Here is an 11063-nt window from a genome sequence, read left to right on the forward strand (position 1 = left end):
AAGGGGACTTTAACCAATAATTCGTCTACCACTGAGGATATTTCACGTCAGCACTGTGGTCGGTGCAAACCGGATGCGGATTTGTATCGACCAGTCATTGCTGGGATTCGAACCCGGTTCTCCCCAATGGAAGGCGAAAGCTCTGTCCCCTGAGCCATCGCGAATTTAATCACATTAATAACGTCAAAGAGAAAAGTCAAAGTTTTTGGCCATTTTTATCCACTGCTTTATAGTGTAGCTTTTCAGGTTCAACAAATTCTCTTAAAACAGATTGGCATTTTTTTCCCGCCATAGTCTTTTCTACTGCAACATTGGAATTTTTTTCTCTGGTGGTGTAATGTAAACTTGGATAATGTTTTGCTACGTACTCTCTAACACCAATCTTTTGAATTCAAATTGTTTCCTAAAAACGATTGCTTTCCTGGCACGGATTCGAATGTGAAACATCAGCAGTTGGTAGTAAGCATGAAAGGATGCTTACTGACCTACCAACCCTTATTCTTTTACTGCTTTTTATGCTGATTTTCCACATTTGTTGTATGATGAAAGTACAATAAAAACCTCTCAGGAGCGACCACTCTTTGTTCCACAGTAAAAGGGTTGTTGATGAAGGTGGGTCGGTGTGCGAGGTTACCTGCGTGGACTTCATAAATGTTATCGAAGGTACATGATTTTACGCAAACGATTTTATTTTTTAAATTTGGAAACTTGTTGTTAAAACATTTCTGTCGGAGACATTTTTGCATTTCATAAAGTAAAGAGATATTTAATTCAGTCTACAATTTGAGAGGCAAAAGCTATCTAATTCAGATACATGTATTTTCAATTAAAATGGTTGTTCAAAATTAAGGGAAATGCAGTCGAACCTCGATTTAAAACACTTTGATTTTACGAATATTTTTTCTGTCCCGATTAAAATACTTTCATTTAACGAATTTTTAACTTTGATTTAATGAACAATCATCACTGGAAAAAAATTCGCACATAAAACTAAAAATTTGTATTTTTCGCACTTCAAATTTTGAATATTTCACGCCCTAATGCAGTGTGTATGCGTATTATATGTATGTATTAAGTTTTAAAAGTAAGTAGCATTAAGGATTTAAGATCATTTTAAAGTTGATTTCCTAACGTGCAATTCTTAAGCTCGTAGTAAACTATAATCATTTTTTCCATATCTATATAATATCTAAGGGTATTTTGCATTGATATTTTTAAACCATACTCTTTACAAAGAATTGATATTCGATTTAACAAATAACTTCGAATTAACGAGCGAACTTGTCTGTCTCAATCAATTCGTTAAATCGAGGTTCAACTGTAGTTCGACGTAACCAACATAAACTGCACAGTGGAGTTGAAATTGTTGAATTTGTGGAGTTGAATTTTAAAATTGATTTGCTAATGTATAACTTACAATTTTTAATCTCGCAGTAAACAATAATCACTTTTTTCATTATCTATACATCTAAGGGTATTTTGCAATGATATTTTTATACCATACTCTTAAAAAAAAATTGATATTCGATTTAACGAACGAATTAAATCGATGTTGAACTGTACATCTATTCCATTTAGTCTTTTTATTTAATTAAATATGTGTATTTGATTATAACTATAAATTCGCTATAAAGATAATTTCATCGGATATTATGAATTGTCTTCGTATGTGAATAATTGAGTTTATATATGGCGAAGAAGCTATTTACTTGTATTGATCGTTGGTTGTAATTTTAAAAAAGATTGATTTTTCGTCAATGGGACAGCTGAAGGGAGAAGGCAGGTGTATTTCGTCACGCAGGTAGGATTAAGGCGAACACTTCTTAAATCCTCTTCTCCCCAATTAAATCGTTGTCGGTGTGATGCCGGATAAGGACCACGCCCGGAAAAATGTCTCTCGCGTTAAGCCCCCCTTCGTTCCGAGAAAATTTCAGTCACGCCTCTCTCTCTCTCTCCCTATTTGTTTCAGGAAAACTAGAAAAAGTTCTTTAAAAAAATGATAATAAAAAAAACAGCAATTTCTGTTTTGTTTTCTCTCTCTCTGCGGTTTGGGAAAATTGTACCCGAAAATATGGATGTGCATGCTTTGGTGGTTAAGGATACCATACCGCAGGGATGGCGAACCAATGGCACGCGTGCCATTTATGGCACCCGACATAATATTTTGGGCACGCCGCCGATCACATTCGTTATTACACTATGAATTGTTATTACTCAAATGCTATTACACTATGAAGCATATGTAACAATTAAATTAAAATTCACAAAAAAACACGCAAAATAATAAACAATTATTAATGAAAAAAATTAACAATTAATGCTAAAAAAGCAATTAATAACCATAAAAAACAAGCTGACAATAAATAACTAACAAAAAAACAGTCCTGCTTAAACTAACATCTTACAACCTAATATAAGTTATTTGTCATCTAATCTGCAACAACAGAAGTCACACTGATGTTACTTTAAGTTGAATTACGCGTATAACTGAGACATTGCAAAATATTTTTTTTTCAATGTAAATAAGGAGTTTTGAGTAGATAGTATTTAGCATTATTATTTTCCCAATAATGACGAAGGCAAAATTATTTGATGGCACGTCTATGACCTCATTAAACAATTTTTTGGAAAAAATGGCACGTTGGTGCATAAAGGTTCGCCACCCCTGCCATACCGCGTTCCAAGCTCTTTTTTTCCTTCATTACCAATTTAAAATTTAAATAAAAGAAAGAGTAAGTTCAGGCAAACCTAGAGTAAATCGTGAAGTTTCAATTGCTGGAAAAAAAAAATACTTCGAAATATTAAAATGCAAACAAATAATTAGAAGAGAACTTCTCCATTGTGTCATCTTTAGTTCTCATCTCATAATTTATTTTCGTTTGTATATTTTAAAATTATCTTTTCAGTATTTGAAACTTCACGGCTTACTCTAGGTTTGTCTGAGCTCACTTGTATTATATTTTAAATTTTAAATTAATAATGAAGGAGAAAGAGAATTCGCGATGAACATTTTCTTCCGCTGCATGGCGTCCTCTTTAGGAACGAGTGCGAAAAAATTCACGGAGAACAAATTATCGCGCATAAACTTTGGAATAGTCAAAGAGTAAGAACAGAGAAACACCCCTAGAGTGTTCCGCAATGAACTCTTACTTTTTATATCCTTTTTAAAAATGAAATATCAGTAATCATGGAAAGAAAAGAAAATATTGTAATCTAGCGAACTGTTAGTGAAGGAATTGAAAACTCCATGGAAAATAAAGAGAAGAGATGGTAGGTGATTTCTATAAATACCTCCATGTCTTATTAAGTAGTCAAACGAGTTTCGATTTTTTTCGCCCCACTTTCCTCGCTAGTGATTCAAAAATAATAATACCGTTTTGGATTCTCTGGTTAAGTATTAATTTGAGAATGTGTTTTTGACAAGGATTAATATTAAAGGTTACGGTAATACTGCTTTCTTAATTATACTCCGCCGATCAGTCATCATTGTTTTGCTTCATTATGAAACTAAAATTATGTTTAAGAACTCCTTCGCGTAATATCATAAGCCTCTTTCGTTCTTTTTTAAATATAACTTATGCTTATTACGAGGAGTGGTTTCTCAGGGGACAGAGCGCGCGCCTTCGAATGTGGTGAACCAGGTTCGAATCCCAGAGTTGGCTGGTCAATACGAATTCCGAAACCGGCTCGCACCGATGACAGTGCTGACGTAAAATATCCTTAGAGGTTGACGGATCATGAATTACAGCCCCCTTGCCATCAAGCTTACCGTGAAGGTTTTCGTGGCTTTTCCTCTTCATGTAACGCAAATGCGGATTAGTTCCCTCGAAATGTCCTCCACGAAGGCAAATTTCTCCCAATACTTAATCCAAGGTCCAGGAGTTCCCTTGTCTTCTGGATTGGGTTCAAAATTACAAGGCTATGGTGTTGAACATTAGTAGTCGTAAACCCAAAATTGAGTCGGCTGTTCAACGACGGTTGTTAAATAAAATTTATGCTTATTATTAACAAAGAAACGAATTCGTCTTTTTGAGTGAAATTACTAAGCCTTCAAGTTAAAAAAAACTTTTACACTTCTCTGATATTTCATGCACTTTAAAATACAAATTCGAAGATTAGTATTAAGACAAACTGGTCTTCGGTGACAACTTTAAAAAAGGTTAAGCAATATCTCCCCGTTACAAGGAGTGGCATGAAAATTTATCATCTTTTTCCAACAGCAAACAGGATTCTAAACATTTGATTTAACTTCCAGTAAGAATAGGTTTTGTCAGCAGTATTGTTTTATGTAAACAAAAAAATTTTATTAATTTTTTAATTTTTTTTTTCTGTTGTAATTTTTAAGAAAAAGAAAAACACATCTGCATATTTAAATGCTATTCTCTCAAATAGAATGTATTATACTGTTAATATTAATACTATTAATACTGTTAAGCCAACTGTTTTCTGCAGATTATTTCTGAATTTCGAAAAAAATACCCAATTTCCTAAATTTTTCAACACATTTGTGGCAGTCGGCATTATTTAATTTATTTATTTTAAATATTTTTTTCAATTTTTCTAATCGATACTATTGTTTTGAAAATAAATACGCTAGTAATTTCGTTTGGCGATTTCGCTCCCTAGGCAGGCTGACCAAAGTGGTCACCCACTCGCTTACTGACCGCGGCCACTGATGCTTAACTTCGGTGTTCAACTGAAAACCATGTTTTTACGATCAGTCCTCTGCGGGACGGATATTGTACGAAAAGACACTTTTATTTCAAGTTAACACCAAGTTCGTGCTCATGCTCCCTATTCATGCTCCCTATTATTAGCTTGGTTTTTACTGTTATTAATTGTTTTTTTAGTATTAATTTTTAATTTTTTTATTAATAATTGTTTATTATTTTGTTTTTTTGTGAATTTTAATTTAATTGTTACATATGTTTCATAGCGTAATAACATTTGTGTGGAGAGCCCAAAATATTGTGTCGCGTGCCATTGGTTCGCCATCCCTGACTTAGATAGTCTTTGGTTTAAAAAAAAAAATGTCGAAAGATTTAATGTTTCGATACATTTAAAGCCTGTGCCTTTACGTTTTAGAATTTTTACGTAATAACTTCCTTTCCCCCCCCTTTTTTTTCGTTTTTTTTCTCCTTCTTTTCAATAATTTTTTTATTTCCTTAATTTTATTTCCAATGTCTATTTTGTTGAAGTTCTATGTGGAGCTATACGGCTCCAATTACTTTATAAATTAACTGTTCTTTATAAAAATAAAAAATAAAAGTAAAAAATTTGTTATAAGACGAAAACAAATATAGAGAACATTTTGTGCTACAAATATAGATATTATTATTATTATTGTTATGATTACTTTTATTATTTAACCATGATTCGCGGAATTTGCCCATCTGAGGTGCTCGCACCGCCCATATGTTTATCTAGACTCTGAAAGGCGATTTGCCTTTTCTGAGGAATTTTGCCTTTCTTTTCCCTCCTAAAAAATTGCCTAATAGTGATCCTATAAACGATTCATTTCATCATTATTATTTTTTTTCTTAAAGGAATTCTCAAACATAAACCTTCTCGCGTCTATTCACTGTCCGCACCATAAAAACTAGTTTCGAACTCAGCGCGAGGAAGATCAAAACATACTTGACTCTTTATCGCAGCACAGAGGGATAAAAAATTAAAAAAAAATTAATATCTAAAAATAAGCGAAAAATTTTCCAGAGTGTATATAATGAAGTTTTGGCAGGTGTTTATGGGGTGTGTGTGAATAAAGACCGTAAATCTGGCTCTTCAATCCCAACAATCGGCAATCAAACACAGAATAGATATGGTTCATCACCTCGGTTAACCGAACGGTGTTGAATCGTGTTTGATAAAGTGTTGAAAAGACCTCTCGTGGTGGGGGGGGGAGGGAAAAAAAGAACTCTATATCATGAGCACCCCACCGCTACTATTTTGGCATCCCCTACAATGGTTTGTTATAGTGCAAAATGCAGTATTTTATTACAAAATGATATGGAAAACAATATTTATGGGGGAATCTTATCACTTTGACCTTTATTGTTGGAGGGTAGATAAATATTGGAGTGTTTTTTATCATACCTATTTCATGTTACACTTCAATAATTTTATAAGAGTTAACCTATATTGTGATAATAGGGATGGAGTTTTATTTAATAGGGTCTTTATCAGCACGATACTATATCTTCTTTAAGCTTATTTGATTTCCTTCTTCTTCATTTTCTTTTTTTTTTTCTTCTTTAAAGAAAAAAAATTCCTATCAATTTCACCAAGAGAACTTTTCCAAAAATTGCTTTTTCCAACAAACTGAAAAAAAAAAAAAAAAAAAAAAAACAAAAAANAAAAAAAAAAAAAAAAAAAAAAAAAAAAAAAAAAAAAAAAAAAAAAAAAAAAAAAAGTAAGCACCATTGTAATTTAGTGAGAAACAATTTTTCTTAAATTATTTTTTTAATAAGTTTGAACAAGAAAAGGTAGTTTTATTTTAGTAATATCTATAATGGAAAAAAAAGGGGGAGAATCGGTGTACAAAGAAAATAGTTTTATTTTAGAAATATTTATAGAGGGAAGAAAAGGAGAAAAAAAAGTATATTTGTAAAAAAAAAAAAAGAAAAAAGAATAAGACAACTTTATAAGATAGTTTTATTTTAGCAATATTTATAAAGAAAGAAAAGGGGGAAATAGTGCAGGAAAAAGGCAGTTTTGTTTAAGCGATATTTATATTAGAAAAAAGGGTGAAATTGGTATACGAAGAAGATTTTTAATTTAAAAGCATTTATAGTGGGAAAGAAATGGAGAAAAAAGTTAAACCAAGTGGGTGTTTTACCTTTTAGTAATATTTATATTGGGGAAAAATTGCAAATTTTTTTCTTTTTCTTAAATTTTAATTTTCTTTAAATAAATAGTTTTATGAAATTATAATCAATAAAAGAAATGAAATAAAATAAAAATAAAGTTTAATTGAATTCATTTTGAACGGGCAAAATCTCAATGAAAAAATGTATAAATTCACAAGTGTCATTTAAAAATTCATAAAAAAAAAGAGAGAGAAGGTTCGTAAATGAAAATAAATTCAATTGAATTGATTTTAATTCTATTCTAATTTTGAGATAAAATAAAATAAGTACAATATCACTAATTTTTTAACAATGTGCTTAATAAACGATGTGCTTCGAGTTGAAGTGAATTAACTTGATTTCATTTAAATTTATTAATTATAATTTGTGCTTTCTCTAAATTAACATACTTTTCTTCAACGGATTTTCATCCTCAAAATAGAAGACGGGGAAACATCATTCAAATAATTTATTGAAGATCTTCTTAATGTTAGTTTTATCTTATTTCTCTGAGTAATTTAAGGAAATTTAAAACTTTAGCACTAGTTTATATAAGAATTATTCCTTACGAAAAAGTAAGTTTCTTATAACCGTACTTTTATATTATTTAATTCAACGGTGGATAGAACATTTTTTTAAATCAAAGAACATAATTTTTACATAATTTTAAACTTTGTAGCTTTAAAATTCAAAATTTGAAAGTAATCGGTGAAGATAGTTTCCGAGAACTGAAATAAATAAATAAACACCAACTTTTTTGAAATTTATTTGACTCATTTCAACGTTATTTTGGATTTTATAATTTCGAAACTATTCAAACTTCAAATAACAATTTTCTTATATCGATTTCATTTGATCGCTTAATAAAATTAATCACATTTCCTCTATTTTATTTCATCTCTAAATAGTAATAGAAAAAGATTTCATTGAAAAAATTTATTTCTATTTACGAAATATATTTTCCCTTTTTTAGATAAAATTTCATTTCATACTTTCTAATTCATACCTTTTTTGCTCAAAATATTGTTCGTTTGAAATTCATTCAATTTAATTAGTATTCATTCTCAACAATTTAAAAATTCCATTTGTTTAAAAGAAAACTTTATTAACCTTATTAATTTTCCCCATGTTATAAATATTAATAAAAAAAACTTCAACTAAATATTTTGCAAACTTAAATAGTGTTTCTCCTTTTTATGAATTACTTGTTGAGTTTTTTTCCACATTATTTTTCTTCCAAAACTATCTTTTTAACATTTAATTCGTTGAAACTTAATTTTACTTAATGCACCCTTACCTTTAGAGGTATACGTTTTTATTGGTGCTTGAATATCTATTCTTTCCAAAACATATTTTTTAATAATTCGGTAAAATTTCTGTTCACAAATATTCTCCCCACTCTCTGAATTAAAATTGTGTTGATTGTTACATATTCTCTCTCTATTCAAAACATTATTTAAATAAAATTTGTTTCCATTAAACCGTTTCTTATTGACAAACATTTTTCCTTCTTTATAAACAAAAGTTTTAGTAATACCTGCAACTTTTTCACTTCTTGAATAAAAGTTTTATTACATTATGCATATTCTTCTTCCCCCAAAATTATTAACAATAATTGTTTTCATTAAACCTGACAAGCATTTTCCTTTCTTTATGAACGGAAATTTTAGAAATATCGGCAAATTTTGCACTTCTTGAATAAAAGTTTTATAGCACGTTGCATATTTTTCTTCCCTATAACATTCACTAAACAAAAATCGTTTCAATTAAAACGATTTTTACAGACAAACATTTTCCCTTCCTTTACGAACGAAAGTTTTAGTGACAATAGCAATTTTTTTTTTCCTTCTGCAACCCTCGTAGCGGTCGTAGAACGATATGGCGTTGGCGTAAAAAGGTTCATTCAATGATCGCCGTGATTTGTTCCATTCACACGAAGAGTGATCAGCGATGCGAGAAAACTGAGCCCGTCACTGCATTCACGTCTCGTTTAACAGAAGTCGCACGTGGACAGCTAATTAAATCGAAAAGTCACCCTATGCCATCCCTGATGTCACGATTCGTTGACTACGATAAGCCCTGTCGAGAAGTGGGGGGGTCTCTATTCCCCAATGGGGAAACGAAGAGACCGTGCGGTTTGCGAAGAGAGCGAAAGTAGAGTACGCGCAAAATCCACACTGTTAGAATTTTCTCTATAAAATTATGATCAAATAACCGGTAGCAGTCAGTCCATCTAATTAATTGTAAAGTTTACGGTAAAGAACATTTTTTTACCTTTACGGTTTAAAAACCGTTTACAACTTGTAAGGTTAAAAAACCATGAATCCAAAATTATACGGTTTTTTAACCATTTACAACTAGTACGGTTTCCAAATTGTTAAAAAGGCACGGCACGGCGGATAATATAGTAGCTTTATGGTGCTGCCATCTATGCGTGAATGAGAGCATCGTATTTTAATATCCCATGGTCACACATTAGGGAGTGCGGGATACTGATAACTCTTTGTGTGTTTAATAGGTTGGAGGAAATTTTGTGGTGTCAACGCTGGGATTCGGACTCTCTTTCTGTTGAGATTGAAAGATTAGCAACTCTCAGTTGTGATGTGTAGCCAACAGCAAGGTACTAAGTGACTTCATTAGGTGGGGACTATAAAATTCTGGTTGCTTAACCGTATTAGGTGAAAGCATTAAATAACCGGTTTTTCTCACAATTTACGGTTTGAATACCATCTTATTTATAATTATTTGACTGTTTTGTTTGAATATGGAAAAATAACAAATAAATTGCTATTTAACCATTTTTTTTTTTGAGTAATTTCTAATAGTGCACTGGTTATAGTGGAATCTACTTATATGGTCAGCACACTTTCAAGAACGAAATCATTTATAAAGGATAAAATTCTTCGAACTCGTCTAAATTTACTAAATAAAAGTGCGACTTTCAATTTGAAGTTCAGAAATGCCCTCGATCTTGTATAAAAAATCACCAGATGACGCAATTGTCTAGTTCTGTGGTAAACGCCAAAGGTTTTCTTTTGCAAGCATTCAGGGGATGCCATACCTTGGAAGAAAATTATCGTCACAATTTTTTTTTCCTTTAGTGCTAATTTAAATTTTAAAGTTTTTAAAAAGTGAGTTCAGACAAACCTAGAGTAAGCTATGAAGTTTCAAATACTGAAAAGAGAATTTTAAAATATACAAACGCAAACAAATTATGGGATGAGAACTAAAGATGACACAATGGAGAAGTTCTCTTTTAATAATTTGTTTGCGTTTTAATAGTTTGAAGTATTTTTTACAGCAATTGAAACTTCAAGACTTATTTCTAGGTTTGCCTGAACTTACTTTTTCTCTCTTTTAAATTTTAAATCAGTAATGAAGGAAAAATATAATTCGAGACAAAAATTTTCTCCCGCGCTGTCGTCTTAAGGAATCATTTAAAAGAATCGACTTTAAATTAAACTTTGGATTAATTCTTCTGACATTAAATGAAAATGGTCTTCGATAACTTTAATTAAGATTTCTAGTTGTCAAGTGAACTGATGAATTCTTTAAATATATAACCGTTCTCGTACGGCTGTCATCTCATTTCAGTTCGTTGAATCGATCTGGTAGAGCTGCGATTACATTAAAAGGTTAGAAATCTCATTGAGTTGTGTAAAAATACAAAGCTTTAAAAAAGTTCAAATGTCTTTCGTGAATGTGCAATTTTATACATCAACATTTAACATGGACAGTAAATATTACACCGGAAAATGTGCAGCTTTCGTTTTATTCAGTGATCTATTTAAATGTCATGAGGATATATGCGCTTCAGATATGCGTTACTTGGGTTTGAATTCTGGAATAGGCCTAGTGTGTGCACTAAAATATTTTATATAACATTCGCTATTTTTTTTTCACGATGATTTCTGCTGGTGATTTTACAGTGAATTTCCTATTTTTATATATATATATATATGCAGTCAAACCCCGCTATAGTGAACACGGCTTATAGTGAACTCCCGGATATAGTGAACGAAATGCTCGCACCCGTGCCTTGCTATACACATATAATGTTATTTTTAGTGGACATAGTGTACCAAAAAAGTGAGGAAGTTGGATATAATGAACTTTTTTCTGTCTTCGACTGATTTCCCCCCCCCCATTTTCTTTGTAATAATTTTGAAATTTCTACTTCAAAATAAATACATATACCGATTTTTAAAACCATCT

This window comes from Parasteatoda tepidariorum, chromosome 4 (assembly GCF_043381705.1).
Source record: "Parasteatoda tepidariorum isolate YZ-2023 chromosome 4, CAS_Ptep_4.0, whole genome shotgun sequence".
Taxonomy (NCBI): Eukaryota; Metazoa; Arthropoda; class Arachnida; order Araneae; family Theridiidae; genus Parasteatoda; species Parasteatoda tepidariorum.